The sequence below is a fragment of the Trachypithecus francoisi genome, unplaced genomic scaffold (genome assembly GCF_009764315.1).
Source record: "Trachypithecus francoisi isolate TF-2019V2 unplaced genomic scaffold, Tfra_2.0 Lachesis_group17, whole genome shotgun sequence".
NCBI lineage: Eukaryota > Metazoa > Chordata > Mammalia > Primates > Cercopithecidae > Trachypithecus > Trachypithecus francoisi.
In genome coordinates this window covers 1,861,999-1,878,005 of record NW_022681462.1, presented here as the reverse complement: position 1 = coordinate 1,878,005, position 16,007 = coordinate 1,861,999, and positions in this window count along the sequence as shown.

The following is a 16,007-nucleotide window of genomic DNA, read 5'->3' as shown; positions in this document are numbered from 1 at the left end:
TAATGATGATCATCTAAAGATTATCTCTCTGTGTTCTAAAAGCATCTACTCAAGACACTATTATGTTGTCATAAGTCCTGATTCAAATTCCCTACAAACTTTTTGGAGTTTCGGCTATGGAGCTGTGCACCTTTTGATGGGTTGCTAGCTTCCTTTTTTTTTTTTTAAGACAATGAAAACAAAGTTATGAATAGAATGTCTCTTCTTGTCGTGACAGCCAAGGGGCTCACAACTATGCTTGAAGCTCACTGATATGGTTTTGCTCGGTGTCCCCACCCAAATCTCATCTTGAATTGTACTCCCACAATTCCCACGTATTGTGGGAGGGGCCTGGTGGGAGGTAATTTGAATCACGGGGGTGGATCCCCCATACTGTTCTCCTGGTAGTGAGTAAGTCTCACAAGATCTGATGGTTTTATCAGGGGTTCCCACTTTTGTATCTTCTCTCATTTTTCTCTTGCAACTGCCATGTAAGAAGTGCCTTTGGCCACTTGCCATGATTCTGAGGCCTCCCCAGGCATGTGGAACTGTGTGAAAATGGACTAATACACTTACCTAGAGTAGCTTTCTGATATAATTAGCCTCCCTCCCCTCTTTCAGCTCTCAACTGATATTAGATCTACTAACATTAAGATCTAGTCTGATCTTAATGGCTTTGGTAGATTCATATAGAATGGGCCTTTAGCTTTAACCCAGTGCCTTTCACAATGTGATTAGGGCATTGCTATGGTTTGGATGTGGTTGGTCCCCCAAAACTCACATTAAAGCTAATTGCCACTGCAGCACTGTTGGGAGGTAGGGCCTAATGGGAGGTGTTTGGAACATCAGAGTGGATCCCTTATGAATAGAATAAGACTATCTCAAGGGAGTGAGTGAGTGCTCACTCTGGAGGGAGGGGATTAGTTCCTGTGAGGATAGGTTGTTATAAAGTGAAGTTCCGCCTCCTGTTTAGTGCCTTTTCACAAATGCTTGCTTTTCCACTTCTCCGCCGTGTCTTGACACAGCACATAGGCCTCATCAGAAGCTGACCAGATGCTAGGGCCATGCTCTTGAACTTCCCAGCCACCAGCATTGTGAGCTAAATAAACTCCTTTTCTTTTTAAATTACCCAATCTCAGATACTCTGTTACTGCAACACAAAATGGACTAAGACAGCCATAAATAAAATCTCAAACAGAAAAGCAGAGGCATCTTTGTATAGTGTCCTCCAAAGCCTAGACTGTTAGTGAGAGGGGCTGAGCAAGAACTGCGTGGTAAGGGGGTACACAGCAGCCATTCCACCCCCAGGAATGGGCCAATGGTCATACGTGTTTCAGAGCTCAGTTGTTTGGGGTAGAAAGGATTCTGTCCTCCTCTTACAACTCCTTGAGGTTACTGAAGAGTTTCATAGTGCCCAAGATCTCTATGGGGCAAACTGAGCCCCCTTAGGTCTCATTCATGGAGAGCTCTTCACAGGAGGGAGCCCGTGATCTCATCTCCTCACTCAAGCTGGCAAGAATTTGCCTCCAACCTCCAAGCCCCAGAGCCTGGTCATTTCACTCAGCTTTATACTTGTCCTTGTTCCCAGTTGATGAATGAGCCAGATTCTTAAATCATTAAGCAATCACAGAAAGAGAAATTATTGATTTGTAATTGTAGCAAAGGTTTAAACAAAATTCCCAAAAAGTCATTATCTAAATGTCATTGTTGGTCTTTTTGGGCCCTCCTTAACTGAAAGGATGGTTCCAAAAGGTTACAGAAGTGGCAGACTTCTTCCCTCTGTGGAGGGCTTTTCCAACTTCCCAATGAATACTCAACTCTAATCCCTGACAAGGCTGCAGCCCCCAGCCTTTAGGATCCCAACTGCATTTCCTGAAAGAACAGGACAAGGAGTAAATTCCTAATAATGTGAAAAAGAAATTCCACAGAGCCATGCTGTGAAAGAATAAATTTACTTGAATAAGACCAGCAAAAAGTAATGATATAGTTTGGATATTTTCTCCCACTCAAATCTCATGTTGAATTATAATTCCAAAGGCTGGAGGTGGGGCCTGGTGGGAGGTGTTTGGATCATAGGAACAAATCCCTCATGTTTGGTGCTGTCTTTGCAAAAAATGAGTGACTTCTCATGAGATCTGGTCATTTAAAAGTGTGTGGTACCCACCCTGCCCCATCAACACACACAAACACACTCTGTCTTTCTCTCTCTCTCTCTTGCTCCTGCTCTGCCATGTGAGATGTCTGCTCTTCCTTCACCTTCCACCATGAATGGAAGCTTCATGAGGTCTCCCCACAAGACAAGCAGATGCCATGTTTTCTGCAGTCTGAAGAACCATGAGCCAATGAAACCTCTTCTCTTTATAAATTACCCAGTCTCAAGTATTTCTTTATAGCAATGCAAGAATTGCCTAGCAGAGAAAATCAGTATTGAGGAGTGGGGCATTTCTATAAAGATACCTGAAAATGTGGAAGTAGCTTTGGAACTGGATAACAGGCAGAGGTTGGAAGAGTTTGGAGGACTCAGAAGATAGGAAGAGGAGGGAAAGTTTGGAACTTCTTAGAGACTGATTTAATGGTTGTGACCGAAGTGTTGATAGTAATAGGGACAGTGAAGTCCAGGATGCTGAAGTCTCAGATAGAAAAGAACTGATTGGGAACTGGAGCAGAGATCACTTGTGTTATGCCTTAGCAAAGAGTTTGGTTCATGCATTCTGTTCATGCCCTAGGGATCTATGGAAGTTTGAGCTAAAGAGTGATGATTTAGGATATCTGACAGAAGAAATTTATAAGCAGCAAACTGTCCAAGATGTGGCTTGAATGCTTCTAACAACCTATGCTTAGATGAGGGAGCAAAGGAATGACTTAAAGTTGGAATTATGTTTTTAACAGGAAAGCAGAGCATAAAAGTTTGGAATATTTGTAGCCCCAGCCATGTAGCAAAAAAGAAAAAGCTTTTTCAGGGGACGAATTCAAGCAGACTGTGAAGCAGAATTCAAGCAGACTGTGAAGACCACTTGCTAGAGATAGCTGCATAACTAAATGGGGGTCAAATGCTAATATCCAAGATGATGCAGAAAAAGCCTCAAATGCATTTCAGAGGTCTTCCCAGTAGCTCCTCCCATCACAGGCCCAGAGGCTGAGGAGGGAAGAATCATTTTGTGGGCCAGAACCAGGGCTCCACTGTCCTGTGCAGCCTTGGGACACTGTTCCTGGCATCCCAGCCACTCCAGCTCCAGCCATGGCTCAAAGGGGCACAGATACAGCTCAAGGTGCCACTTTGGGGAATGCAAGTCATGAGCCTTGGCAATTTCCATGTGGTAATAACCCTCCAAGTGCACAGAGTGCAAGAGTGGTGGATTCTTGGTAGCTTCCTCCTAGATTTCAGAGGATATATGGAAAAGCCTGGGTGTCCAGGCAGAAGCCTGCTGCAGGGGCGGAGACCTCACAGAGAACCTCTACTAGGGCAATGGGGAAGGAAAATGTGGGGTTGGAGGCCCCACACAGAGTCCCCACAGGTGAACTCCCTAGTGGAGCTGTGGGAAGAGGGCCACTGTCCTCAAGACCTGAGGACGGTGGTAGATGGTAGGTCCACCAGCAGCTTGTACCCTGCACGTGGAAAAGCCATAGGCACTCAACTCAAGCCAATGAAAGCAGCCTTGGGGCTTGCACCCTGCAAAACCACAGGGGTGGAGCTGCCCAAGGTCTTGGGAGCCCACCCCTTGCACCAATGTGACCTGGATGTGAGACATGGAATGACAGGAGATTATTTTGGAGCTTTAAAATGTAATTAATGCCCTGCTGGGTTTCAAACTCATATGGTGCTTCTAGTCCCCTTTTTTGACCAACTTCTCTTTTTTGGAATGGTAATGTTTACCCAATGCCTATACCCCCATAGTATCTTGGAAGTAAATAACTTGTTTTTGATTTTACAGGCTCATGGATGAAAGAGACTTGCCTTGTCTCAGATGAGACTTTGAACTTTTGAGTTAATGCTGGAAAGAGTTAAGACTTTGGGGAACTATTGGGGAGGCATGACTGTATTTTGCCATGTGAAAAGAACGTAAGATTTGAGAGGGGCCAGGGGCAGAATAATATAGCTTGGATGTTTGTCCCCACCCAAATCTCATATTTGAATTATAATTCCCAATGCTGGAGACAGGGCCTGGCGGGAGGTGTTTGTATCATGGGGGCAGATTCCTCATGACTTGGTGCTGTGTTCACGATAGTGAGTGAGTTATCATGAGATCTGTTCATTTAAAAGTGTTTAGTACCTCCCTCCTATTCTTTCTTTCTTGCTCTTGCTCTGCCATGTGAGACACCTGCTCTCCCTTCATTTTCCACCATGATTGGAAGTTTCATGAAGCCTCTCTAGAAGCCAAGCATATGCCAGCTTTGTTTCATGCTTTGTTTGTCATGCTTCCTGTACAGCCTGTAGAACCTGAGCTGTTAACCTTTTTTCTTTACAAATTACCCAGTCTCAGGTATTTCTTTACTGCAATGTGAGAAGGACCTAACACAGTAACTGTCCCCATTTACTGAAATGAATCAATTAATTGACTGTATAAAATTAAGTGCCTGGTATATGGGACATGTTATGAATTGAATGTTTGTGTCCCCCAAAATTCATATGACGAAATATAATCCCCAATATTAAGGTATTTGAAGGTGGGGCCTTTGGCAAGTAGTTAGGTCATGAGTGTAGAGCCCTCATGATAGGATTAGTGTCCTTATAAGGAGAGGCCAGAGTGATCTCCCTTTCTCCTTCTGCCACCTGAGAACACGATGAGAAGGTGGCAATCTGCAGTTTCAAACTGGGACCTCACCTGAACCTGACCATACTGGCACCCTGACCTTGGACTTGCAACCTCCAGAACTGTGAGAAGTAGATGTCTGTTGTTTGTAAGCCACCAGATCTATGGTACTTTGTTCTATCAGCTCAAACTGACTAAGGCAGGACAAATTGTTCTTTATTTGTTATTTGTTTATTCATTATTCATTGACTTACGAATAAAGGGATAGGCATCCAAATAGGAAAGAAAGAAGTAAAATTATCTCTATTTGAATATGACACGATCCCATATGTAAAAAACCCAAAGATTCCACAAAACACTATTAGAACTAATAAATGAATTCCATAATGTTGCAGGATGCAATATCAATATACAGTAATTGGTAGCATTTTTATTTACAAATGCCAACCTAACTTGAGAAAATAAATTGAAGAGGACACAAATAAGTGGAAATCTTCCTGGCTCATGAATCTGAAGAATTATAATACTGTTAAAATATCCATACTTCCCAAAGCAACAGGCAGATTCAGCACAATCCCTATCAAAATCCCAATGGAATTCTTCACAGAAATAGAAAAAACGAATCCTAAAATTTGTATGGAAATGTAAAAGACCACAATGGCCATAAGAATCCTGAGCACAAAGAGCAAAGCTGTAGGCATCACACTTCCTGATCTTAAATTATATTCCAAAGCTACAATAATCAAAACAGTATGGGACTGATATGAAAACAAACACGTAGACTAATGCAACAGAATAGAGAGCCCAGAAATAAGTCAAAATATACATAATCAACTAATTTTTGACAAAGGCATCAAGAGGACACAGTGGAGAAAGGATAGTCTCTCCAATATCTCCAAAAGTTGGATATTCCTTGTCAGCAGGCCCTGCAAGCGGTGATTTAGAGACCCAGGCTCCTTATGTTTTCTGGCTGCATCATCTTTATTACTGACTTTAAGGTGAATGTCTCCATCAAGCCAGATGAAGGGGAAAGCAAGGTGGAGAACAGCAGTGGCAGACCTGGAAGAATTATTTGTCACTCTCACTTAAATTCCATTGACCAGACTTCAGTCTCATGGCAACACTAACTGCAAATGAGACCTGGATATGAGGCCCAGCTGTGTGTCCAGGAAGAGAAAGAAATGTGCAAACAGGCAGCTAGCCTCTGCCACACACCCTCTTCACTGGCCTGCCTGCAGCGCCCTTACACGATTAACCAATTAACCAAGAGGGAGCACACAGACTTGACCACAGCGCCATCAGCTCCCATGAATAGCAAGCAAGTCAGCCAGGTGTAGGTACTGCTTCAGCCAGTTGAGCTGCATGTTTATCTTGTTAGATATGTTTGTTCTCAGACCTATTTATGCTGGCTACAATGATGTGTAGTTTAATTAGATGTTATAAATTAGTGAAATATAAGTATTAAAAGAGGAACAGTTATCATGTCTGTGAAACTGAAAGATGAATGAATGCTTTGGGGATACTAGATGGAGGTGGGTCACTAAATAACCCTGCTGCTGAGTTATAAGTGGGTGAGACCCCAGTAAAGGACCAGGGGTAGGGGACAAGAAGTCAGACAAATTTAGAAGTACTCAGCTCTCATTGTCTGGCACCTATCTTTAAGTTCTACCTTCACTTTATAAGAGTAAAACTGGAAATCTTTGCTGTCTGTGATGTATTACCAGTATAATATTCTAAAGAAAGAAGAAACTCTAACCAGTAGACAAATATTCAAGGAAATTACTTTGACCCTGTTAGATAATTTTCAAGAAAAGGTAAAATCGTGACTCTTATTCAAATGTAAAAAAGAATGCATATTAAAAATTTTATTAAACTTATTAAATGAAGGAACCAGGTAAGTGTTCTAACCTTCAAAGGAAAAGTCAAAAAGAAACACATTTATAAGCAGTAATGTTGAATTAAATGTGCAAATGGACACAGGCGGGCTTTCCCACATGAGAGTGGGAGACCAATCTCCAGCAGACAAGACATACATTGTGTGTCTATCAGTTACTTACAATGTAGAGATTTCTACAAGAGCTCCCATAGAATCAGCCTGATAAGGCAGAAGGCCGTGCTACAGAGGATGAAGTTTCCCATTGAAGTACAACACTTTTTTCTTCAACCTAAGTCAGAAGACTGGAGAATGAACACATTTATATGAGGCAAGTTAGAGGAAGTACATAAGTTCTATGTATCGTTTTTAATGGTTTCTATATTTTCCAATTAACTGGTTAACAATTAGCCCCAATCCTTTGAATTAGAGATTGTCAGTTGTAAGACACCTTCTTTCACTGGCCAAAAGGAATGGTTAACGAAAAGGTTTGTTGTTTTCTAGTTCAAAACAAAAGGAAACAACACAGGAATTGATCATCTTTTCCAGGTGTAGTAACCTGGAAAAATGAGCATTAAAGATGTAACTATTTGGAGAAACGAAGTGAAGCATACCTAGAACTTCCGTGTAATATTTGTGCAATTTCCTATGAATCTATAATTATTTCAAAATAAAAAGTTATTTAAAAGTACATTAAAATACAGCACTAGTAGAGACTCCCCAAACTACTGAGAAGTGACAGTATATTAGCAGCCCTCACTCTCAGTGACTCCTCAGCTTCCGGCCTCGGAGTCCACTCTGGTGGCGCTTGAGGAGCCCTTCAGCCCGTCACGGCACAGTGGGAGCCCCTCTCTGGGCTGCCTGAGGCCAGAGCCTCCTCCCTCTGCTTGCCGGGAGGTGTGGAGGGAGAGGCGCAGGCGGAAACCAGGGCTGCATGCGGGGCACTCACGGGCCAGTGTGAGTTCCCGCGGCCCGGCTCTGGGGGCCCCACACACGGAGCAGCCAGCCGGTGCCGCAGGCCCAGGGCAGTGAGGGGCTTAGCACCTGGGCCAGCAGCTGCGGAGGTTGTGCCGGGTCCCCCAGTAGTGCCAGCCCGCCCGCACTGCACTCACATTCTCGCAGGGCCCTAGCTGCCTCCCAGCGAGGCAGGGCTCGGGACCTGCAGCCTGCTGTGTCTGAGCTCCTCCCTCTGCGGTGGGCTCCCTCGCGGCCTGAGCCTCCCTGACGGGGCCACCCCCTGCTCCGTGGCGCCGGGTCCCATCGACAGCCCAAGGGCTGAGGAGTGCAGGCACGGCTCCGGACTTGCGGGCACCTCTGCCTGCAGCCCCGGTGCAGGATCCACTGGGTGAAGCCAGGGGGCTCCTGAACTGGATGGGGACTTGGAGAACTTTTATATCCAGCGGGAGGATTGTATGTGCACCAATCAGCACCCTGTGTCTAGCTCAGGGTTTGTAAATACACCAATCAGTACTCTGTGTATAGCTCAAGGTTTGTGAATACTTATCTAGCTAACCTAGCGGGGACTTGAAGGACTAGTACTCTGACTCTGTGTCCAGCTCAAGGATTGTAAACGCACCAATCAGCACTCTGTGTCTAGCTCAAGGTTTGTAAATACACCAATCAGTACTCTATGTCTAGCTCAAGCTTTGTAAATACACCAATTGGTATCTAGCTAACTCTGTATCTAGCTAACTAGCACTCTGTGACTGTGTCCAGCTCAAGGATTGTAAGCGCACCAATCAGCACTCTGTCAAAACGGACCAATCAGCTCTCTGTAAAATGGACCAATCAACTCTCTGTAAAATGGACCAATCAGCAGGATGTGGGTGGGGCCATATAAGGGAATAAAAGCAGGCTGTCCGAGCCAGCTGGTGTCAGCTTCCCCAACTTGGAAGGTTTAACATTTTAGTGTTTGCAATAAGTCTTGCTGCTGCTCAGTTTTTGGGTCCACATTGCCTTATGAGTTATAACACTCACCATGGAGGTCTGCAGATTCGCTCCTGACGGCGAGACCACGAACCTGCGGGAAGGAGGAAGCTCCAGACAGATCTGAACATCTGAAGAAACAAACTCGGGACACACCATCTTTAATAACTAACACTCACCGCAAGGGTTCGCGGCTTCATTCTTGAAGTCAGTAAGATCAAGAGCCCACCAATTCCAGACACACTACCACCTTCCCTTTCCAGTGGGACAATGGAAAATTGTCTGGGACTGGGAGCAAGGGACAAAGGAGGCTGCTCTGTGTATTCAAGACTAAGATTAACAAATCTTAGAGGAGACAGGGTTTTTCTGCTCAAAGAAGGCACGAGTGTTGCAAAACCAAAGTTGCATGAGCAGTGTGGAGTGCAGAGAACTTGAACCTGAGAGGAGTAGGTTTAGTGGGAGATGAAACTCATTGCTTTTCTTAGGTTTTAGGACTTTGAGTTGTCAGTTTTTCTACTGTCAGATGTCAAACAGTATAGTAGCAACATCAATGCCATTTTCCTGGTTTGGGGTGTACTGCAGTTATGAAAGGTGTTACCACTGGAACTCGGGGAAGAGAATAAGGAACCCTCAGTACTACTTTTACAACAGTTTAAATAATTGAATCTACACTTATTTAAAAAACAACTTGAGAAAACAGTGGCATATGATTCGAAGTTTATATAGTTGACTTTATGAAACTTTTGCGGATTATATACGTTGTTCCTGACAGGTAGAATTGTAATTTTTCTGGGATGTTGGGTCTGTTATGAGGTCAGATGAATTACGGAGCAAATAAAGGCCAAATTAACAGTAAAAGTATCTTTCCGAGGCACTGGAACTTCCTCTAACAGTGTTTAAAGGACAATCAAAAAAAACGTTAACAAGTAGAAGTGCTTTTTATGTCTTTAGGGAAAGACAAGAGCTTGCTTCTGCGGATCAAAGTCAAAGGTCTAGTCTCCAGTGAAGAAAAAATCTGTGGTGGTTCTGCTTCTGTCTCTGTAAATGCATTCAAAGTCAAAGATTTGCAGAAGAATTCTTTCCCATGCACAAATCTAAACATAGATTGGGCCTGACTATGCAAGTTTCCCTTAAAGGGAAGAAGGGCATCAGGCACCCAAGTGTGTAATGGTTCCTGATACTGTGGTTACAACAACTGGACCCTCAGAGTTGCAGGTCCTCATGGCATCTGTGCAGCCAGGCATGGGGCTTCGTCAGCACAATAATGATGATCTCCAGACGGTCTTTTTGAGTTGGAATGGCAGCCTTTGGCTGAGTCACAGTAGGACACCCGTAAAAGCCCGCTCTGTCAGCCCTCCTTTGCCCTGGGTGCCCCCTTCTTTGTTCCTGCTGTGGAGGCTCACAGAGACAGGGAAAGATTTTTTTAGAGACCGAACAAGCTCCAAGGATTCTGTTACCTCATTTAGAATAATAATAAACAAGACCACAATTGTCTAGTGACCATGATCTTTTCAAATAAACCTTCCCTGAGGAACAGGGTACTGTAGTGAGAAAGTAGCTTTTTGAAATGTGTTAAATGGCCTTGTCCTATGGTTACTTGTACAGAGTGTTTTATCTGATGTTTTTCAGCATGTGTGAGTGCTCTACGACTAGTTTATTCCAGTGCAGTAAAATGTACTTTTTGTCCTCATATAGAGGATGCTGCTTACTAAAACCAGAAGCCCATTTTGCAGCTTTGTTCATATATTTAAGACCCCAAGTCACAACTCTTTTTCTGTAGAAGAGCGTGAGCAAACCGTTGGCATATTCTCAACAGGTTTGTAGCTGTATGGGAAAGAATGTTGTCACATATTCCAAAAGCAGCTAAACATCAGCCCAACCCTTTATGAAGTTAATTTCTCTGAAAACTTGTATTTTTTCAGCCAGGCACGGTGACTCACACCTGTAATCGGAGCACTTTAGGAGGCCAAGGTTGGCAGATCACTTGAGGTCAGGAGTTTGAGACCAGCCTGATCAACATGGTGAAACCCCTATCTCTACTAAAAATACAAAAATTAGCTAGGTGTCGTGGCGGGCACCTGTAATCCCAAATGCTTGGGAGGGTGAGGCATGAGAATCACTTGAACCCAGGAGGCAGAGGTTGCAGTGAGCCAAGATTGTGCCACTGCGCTCCAGCCTGGGCAACAGGGGGAGACCCTGTCCCTAAAAAACAAAAAACAAAAGTTGCAGTTTTTTAGTTGCAGCTATGGCCTTCAATAGCTAAATTCAGTTATTCAAGCACGATGCTCGGGGGATGTAAGTCATCGAGACAAGCATAGTCCTCAGTCTTAAGAGATTTGCACCTAAATTACAAAAATCATCAATGAAATCAATAAATGAAGGGTAAATATATATCAAGTGAAGTGTTTTGTTTTGTTCATTTTGTTTTCCTGAGATGGAGTCTTGCTCTGTCACCCAGGCTGGAGTGCAGTGGTGTGATCTCAGTGCACTGCAACCTCCACCTCCCAAGTTCAAGCGATTCTCCTGCCTCAGTCTCCCGAGTAGCTGGGATTATAGGCGCACACTACCACACCTGGTTTTTTTTTTTTTTTTTTTTCTAAGTAGAGACGGAGTTTCACTATGTTGGCCAGGCTGGTCTCGAACTCCTGATCTCAGGTGACCCACCTGCCTTGGCCTCTCAAAGTGGTGGGATTACAGGTGTAAGCCACTATGCCCAGCCTCAAGTGAAGTTTTATAATGGTGCAAAATTGTAATCAACTTGAGTTTCAAACAAGACACTTTGGTTAAATAAATTATATTATATACAAACCAGCCATTAAAAATAGTGTAGAAGACACACGTAATGATTTGGAAAGATTGAAATAGTATAGTAAGTGAAAACAAATACCAGTGAGATACATTGCACATGTGGTGTAAACGTGCTGAAGGAAGTACAAATAATTATAGGTCACCTGAGGTTACCTCCAAATGGAAGAATAAGGGTGATTTTCATTTTCTTCCTTTTTCTTTTTATATTTTCTATAATAAATATGCATTATTTTGTAATTTGAAAAAACTAGTAATTATTTGCCTCCTAAGTGAAAGAAAAATGCATCCCTAATGTTATTTACAATATAAAAATCTGATGCTAATCAAGTATTTTCTTTAAGAATATATATATGATTGCTTGTCTGTACATAAGCTATTTCTGGAAGGAGACTCAAGAAATAGCAGTATTGGTTGACTCCAGGGAGGGGAAATAAGTGTTTAGGGACACAGGTAGTAAGAAGACTTTTCATCCAACATTGTTTTATGTCTTCTAAATGTGTAACCTATTCAAAAATTAATTTAATTAAAGCTTGGAAATTAAAATTTTAATCGATATTAATTGAAAGTTACCTTTATCAACCTTAGTCAAATCCTTGCCTTGGTGTCACTGGCAAGACTTCAATGGCTGGGACCTCAACCAGCATATCCCATAAAGGTTTTTTTACAACTTACTCACTACAAGAAATGCATAAGGGGCTGGGCGCAGTGGCTCACGTCTGTAATCCCAGCACTTTGGAAGGCCGAGGTGGGTGGATCGCTTGAGGTCAGGAGTTCAAGACCAGCCTGACCAACATGATGAAAACCTGTCTCTACTAAAAATACAACAAATTAGCAGGGTGTTGTGGCAGACACCTATAATCCCAGCTACTTGGAGGCTGAGGCAGGAGAATTGCTTGAATCTGGGAGGCGGAGGTTGCAGTGAGCTGAGATAGCGCCACTGCACCCCAGCCTGGGCAACAAGAGCAAAACTCAGTCTCAAAAAAGGAAACATAAGGTAAGGGAATAGTCCAGGGTGGGCAATAAGAGCAAAACAGAAAGAGTGAGGGAGGGAGGGAGGGAGGAGAAAGAAAGAGAGAGAAAGAAGAAAGAAAGAAAATAAAGAAGGAAGGAAATAAAGAAAAAGAAGAAAGAAAGAAAGAAAAAGAAAGGAAGGAAGGAAGAAAGGAAGAAAGAAAGAAAGAAAGAAGAAAAGAAAAGAAAAGGTAATGGAACAGTAGCTGTTTTGTTTTCCTTTTTTTTTTTTTTTTTTTTTTTTGAGATAGGGTCTTGCTCTGTCCACCAGGCTGGAGTGCAGTGGTGCAATCTTGGCTCACTGCAAGCTCTGCCTCCCGGGTTCATGCCATTCTCCTGCCTCAGCCTCCCGAGTGGCTGGAACTACAGGCGTCTGCCACCACGCCCGGCTAATGTTTTGTATTTTTAGTAGAGACGGGGTTTCACCATGTTAGCCAGGATGGCCTCGATCTCCAGACCTTGTGATCTGCCCACCTCGGCCTCCCAAAGTGCTGGGATTATGGGCATGAGCCACCGCAACTGGCACTTTTCCTTTAAGAGAGTCTACAAGTGACCTCAGATGGGAATTCAAAACCACATACATGCAAAAAAAAGAAAAAAGAGCGTGGGTAAAAGTGATTATGTATTTTTAAAAGACAGTATAAATGCTTGAAAGTGCTGTATAAACTAATAACAGCAAAATTTGGGAAATCCACAAATCTGTGGAAATTAGACAACATAATTCAAAATAATAGGTCAAAGAAGAAATCACAAGGTAAATTAGAAAATACCTTGAGGTGAATAAAAATGAAAACATTACATAACAATACTGTGGAATGCAGGGAAAGCAGTGATCAGAGGGAAATTTTTATAGTTGTAAACTACACTAAACAAAGAAGAAACATCTCTAATTAACAACCTTGCTTTTTACCTTAGGACACTGGGAAAAGAAGAGCAAACTAAACACTAATGCAAATGGAAGGAAGAAAATAATAGGGATGAGAGCAGAAATTAATGACGTAGATGGTTCTTTGAAAAGATCAGCAAAATTGACAAATCTTTAGCTAGACTGACCAAGGAAAAGACCAGAAAACTAAAATTAGGAATGAAAGAAGGGACATCATAACTAACCTTACAAAAATAAAAAGGATTATAGGGAACACTATGAAGAATTGTGGGCCAACAGATTAGGAAACTTAAGTGAAATCGAACAATTTCTACAAATACACAAACTACTAAAATTGACTTAAGAATAAAATAGAAGATCTGAATAGGCCTATAATAATTAAAGATATTGAATTATTAATTAAAAGCTACTGACAAAAAGGGGGGGGGGCAGGCCGAGATTGCTTTAATGTTAAATTCTAACAAATATTTAAAGAACTAATACCAATCCTTCAAAAATTCTTCGAAAAAATTGACAAAGAAGGAACACTTTGCACCACATTCTATGAGACCAGAATTACCCTGACACCCAAACCAGACAGACATCACAGGAAAATAAAACTAGAGACCAACATTTCTTATGAATATAGATACAAACATTTATTTTCAACAAAATAGTAGTAAACTGAATCCCACAATGTATAAATAGGATTTTACACCATAAACATAAGGGATTTGTCCCAGGAATGCAAGATTAGTTCAATCAATGTGATGCAGGGCAGGCAAGCCCCAAAATTGGGAGTTTTTGGCTTCGCTCAGGAAAGAATTTAAATGTGAACTCGTGGTGTGAAACAGCAATTTATATTGAAGCAGCAGTGTATAGTGGCAGCAGAGGTACTGGAGCAAGGCTACCCCATAGGCACTGTAGCCAGAGCAGCAGCTCAGAGACAGTACTATTTGTACCCACTTTTAATTATATGCAAATTAAGGGGCAGATTATGCATACATTTCTAGAAAAAAGCTGGTAACTTCCAGGCTGTTGGGTTACTGCCATGGAAAGGGGCAGTCACTTCTGGATGTTGCCATGGCAATGGTAAACTGACATGGCCCACTGGTGGGCATGGCTTACAAAAAGCTGCTTCTGCCCTGTGTCTGTTTTAGCTAGTCCTCAGTTTGGTCAGGAGTCCGAGCCCTGCCTCCAGAGTTGATTCCCACCTCAAATGTAATGTACCTTTATAGAATAAAAGACAAAACCACACAATTATTTCAATCAATACTGAAAAAGCATTTGAGAAAATCCAATATTCCCTCATGATAAAAACCCAACAAACTAGAAATAGAAGGGAATTTTCTCAACCTGACAAAGGGCACGTATGAAAAGCCTGTAGCTGGCCAGGTGCGGTGGCTCACGCATGTAATCACAGCACATTGGGAGGCCAAGGTGGGCGGATCACCTGAGGTCAGGAGTTTGAGACGACACTAACCTGGCCATCATGGTGAAACCCTGTCTCTACTAAAAATACAAAAAAAAGAAAGAAAAAGAAAAACCTACAGCTAATATCATACTTAATGTTGAAAAATGATCTGCTTTCTCCCTAACATCAGGAACAAGACAAGGATATTGGCTTTGGCACTTAAATTCAGTGTTGCACTACCAGCTCTAGCCACGTTAATTAGGCAGGAAAATGAACTTAAAAGAATTCAGATTGGAAAGGAAGAAATAAAATTCAATTTTCAGAGGAGTTTGTCTTATATAGAAAATTCTAAGAAATGCATTAAAAGCCTAATAAAAACTAATAAAACAAGTTTAGCAAAGTTGCAGGATACAAGATCAAGATACAAAAATCAATTGTATTTCTATAGATTAGTCATGAACAAACTAAAAATGATATTAAAACAATTCCATTTATAATAACATCAAGAGTAAGATATTTAGAAATAAAACTAGGAAAAGAAGTACACAACTCATGCTCTGAAAACTACATAACATTTTTTAAAGAAATTAAAGAAGAGTTAATTACGTGTTAAGATAGCTCATGTCCAAGAATCAGAAGACTTAATATTGTTAAGATGGTGGCACTACCTAGACTGCTATCTATGGACTTATCACAATGCCTATCAAAATCTCAGCTTTTTGCAGAAATAAACAAGCTGATGCTAAAACTCATGTGGCAATGCAAGAGAATCAAAATAACCAAAACAATCTTGAAAGGAAAAAACAAAGCTGGAAGACTCACAGTTCCTGATTTCAAAACTTACTTCAAAGCTACAGTAATCAACACAATATGGTATTGGCATAAGGAAGGCATAAATGATGTCAGTTGAGCAATACCAGATCCAGCAAATGGCTGCTGTGAAGACAAATGGAGCCCAAGTGGACTGTATCAAGAGAATCAAGTTTCCAGTCATTCAATGAACTTTTAAGTTTGTTTCTATTTGCACTGGAAGCTAGCAACTGCCTACAGCAATGCTCCAGGAGTTAGAAACAAAAGTTCCTGAGCTTGACAAACATTCTCCATGGTTATCAGAAACCTTATTGCTAATAAAGAATGTTGGCTTAAGTTGACAAAGTGAGGGTGTCCAGTGTTTTTTCACACTTGCTGCTGCACATTTTCTTAGCCCCTGCCTCCCAGCTCCTCCTAGGGATGGGTAAGGCCACCTACTCCTCTTTCTTTACATTTAGAGTAAGAAGGATTTAATATGGTTGACCTTTCAAACAAGTCTCTGGTATAGTGGGCCTTCACTACAGAAGTAATTAGTTGGAACTGTTACTGGTGGAAGTTGTCCTGGTTACT